The following is a 2,500-nucleotide window of genomic DNA, read 5'->3' as shown; positions in this document are numbered from 1 at the left end:
GCCTTAACGTAACCCACGTTGTGCCTTAACGTAACCCACGTTGTGCCTTAACCTAACCCACGTTGTGCCTTAACCTAACCCACGTTGTGCCTTAACCTAACCCACGTTGTGCCTTAACCTAACCCACGTTGTGCCTTAACCTAACCCACGTTGTGCCTTAACCTAACCCACGTTGTGCCTTAACCTAACCCACGTTGTGCCTTAACCTAACCCACGTTGTGCCTTAACCTAACCCACGTTGTGCCTTAACCTAACCCACGTTGTGCCTTAACCTAACCCACGTTGTGCCTTAACCTAACCCACGTTGTGCCTTAACCTAACCCACGTTGTGCCTTAACCTAACCCACGTTGTGCCTTAACCTAACCCACGTTGTGCCTTAACCTGCTCTGTAATTGGCATATGACACGTTACATTAATCTAGTGTTGTCTAACCACAACCCTCTGAATATAGTTCGCTACTCGCACCGCCCACCCTCTTGTGTGTCGTTTCATGTTGAACACTTCGCAAGTGTTGCTTACTTTTTACATGCTCCCGCTGTACACTGTAATGTGGACAACTGCAGGATGTACATCGCCCCCCCCCCTCCACCCTGCCTTCGCACGCTGGTCGTTCAGGTGCTTGCGTGTTCAATGCCCTTCGCAGCTGTTCACTGGCATTCGCATGTCGAAGCGCTCAGTCTACGTCGTGGTACGGCCTGTGTCCACTGTCCGCTGATATCGTAAGCTTAATCCTCACATTGTACTGCACATAGGTCCGTATGTACTGAATGATACGCTGTGGCACATGTGTGACCGTACGACTGCGCCCAACAACAGCGAACCATACGGTCCAAATGTTGTGCACTCAGCCACGTGCCGTCTCCCCATAACAGCTACATTGCAGTGTGGTACGCCATAGAGACGTGTGGGAGTAACGGACGCCCTGGATGGCGATCAGCATGAGCCGTCTGTTGATGTAGTGGCGCGTGTATTCAAACGTAGTCGTCTCTTCTCACACAGTGTGATAGCATGGTGCACCGCGTTCCACATCTGCGACATGGTACAGATGCTGGTTGACAGTCGGTCTCGTAATGGACATCGCATACGTAGGGGGCCACCTCCCACGTGTTCTCTAGTCGTGCACATTTTGTTGCGTGTATGTGGGCAGACGTAGTGTGTCGTGACACCTAACAGACAGGTATGCAATAATCGTTGCATTTGCAAACTGGGATGGACGTCTACGTTTGCTGGTGACGTGACGCAACGCAAATGAACAACTGGTAAACCCATTGTGGTGCGGTTGTTGTTGCTGGAGGTAAATCAGTAAGGGCAAATCTGTGTGTGAAGCGATACGCGGCGGTGGCTGGGTGGGACCGTCCCCGGCCGGTGAGGGGGGGCCGCCCGGCGTGCTGGCCGCGCGGTGCGTGGGCGCACGCGCTACAGCCGGCTGGTGGGGGCGCCCAGTGGCAGGCGCGCCGGCCGACGGACGCGGCAGGCGGCGCAGCTGCGCGCCGGGGCACCCTGCGCGCGGCGCCGGGCGGCCAAAGTGGGTCCTCGCGGGCCCGGTGCGAAGCGCGGTGGACATCTGCAGTGTGCTGGTCCGACTGAGGACTGTGTGCGTTGAGGATGCGCCGCCGCCCGGCACTCGGCGCCGCGACGCCGTCTGCTGCTCGGTCGCCCCAGCGGTTCTCGCTGGTGGTTTGTATCGCAGTTGTGCAGACGTGTTGGCACGTGCGCTGTGCTGGGAGAGTTCGCTTCGGCACCCACGTGGGGCCTTTGCCCTTCTGTGGCGCTGGCGTTGGAGCTGCCGGTCACCGTAGGTGGCGCGTGTTGTCTCCCGCCGGCAATGCCACGACAGCACGCTCCCGGGCCTCTGTCGGCAGCGGCAAGCTCAGTTGGGAGCACGGGTGGTCGCACCTAAAGCGTCTACTCGCCTAACTCCGGGCGATTGCGCCTCTCTCGAACCCGACCAAGTACTTAGGACGGCGCTGCGCGCCGCCGGGACCTGAGAGGGTTTCGAGGTGTATTGTGCAGGGGAGCTCAGCCTCCTCCTGTTTGCAGAATAATTGAGCGGACGCTTGCGTGTTCGCGCGGGCCCCTGGGACACACTCCCGGGCGGCCGGCTGCTCAGCTCTAGTTGACGCAGCTCCCTGGTTGATCCTGCCAGTAGTCATATGCTTGTCTCAAAGATTAAGCCATGCATGTCTCAGTACAAGCCGCATTAAGGTGAAACCGCGAATGGCTCATTAAATCAGTTATGGTTCCTTAGATCGTACCCACGTTACTTGGATAACTGTGGTAATTCTAGAGCTAATACATGCAAACAGAGTCCCGACCAGAGATGGAAGGGACGCTTTTATTAGATCAAAACCAATCGGTCGGCTCGTCCGGTCCGTTTGCCTTGGTGACTCTGAATAACTTTGGGCTGATCGCACGGTCCTCGTACCGGCGACGCATCTTTCAAATGTCTGCCTTATCAACTGTCGATGGTAGGTTCTGCGCCTACCATGGTTGTAACGG

At 56.9% G+C, this 2,500-nt stretch overlaps 1 non-coding gene across 1 annotated transcript in view; it reads left to right on the top strand.

The window, feature by feature from the left end:
• Positions 1–2,127: 2,127 nt before the first annotated feature.
• Positions 2,128–2,500, top strand: part of LOC126136303 (small subunit ribosomal RNA) — a 1,909-nt gene continuing 1,536 nt past the window's right edge. Inside the window, exon 1 of the ribosomal RNA XR_007527928.1 lies at positions 2,128–2,500. This exon is cut by the window's right edge and continues 1,536 nt beyond it. This is a non-coding gene — a ribosomal RNA (small subunit ribosomal RNA).

Source organism: Schistocerca cancellata, unplaced genomic scaffold, assembly GCF_023864275.1.
Source record: "Schistocerca cancellata isolate TAMUIC-IGC-003103 unplaced genomic scaffold, iqSchCanc2.1 HiC_scaffold_633, whole genome shotgun sequence".
In the NCBI taxonomy this organism is placed as follows: domain Eukaryota; kingdom Metazoa; phylum Arthropoda; class Insecta; order Orthoptera; family Acrididae; genus Schistocerca; species Schistocerca cancellata.
This window is presented reverse-complemented; position numbering and strand designations above follow the sequence as displayed.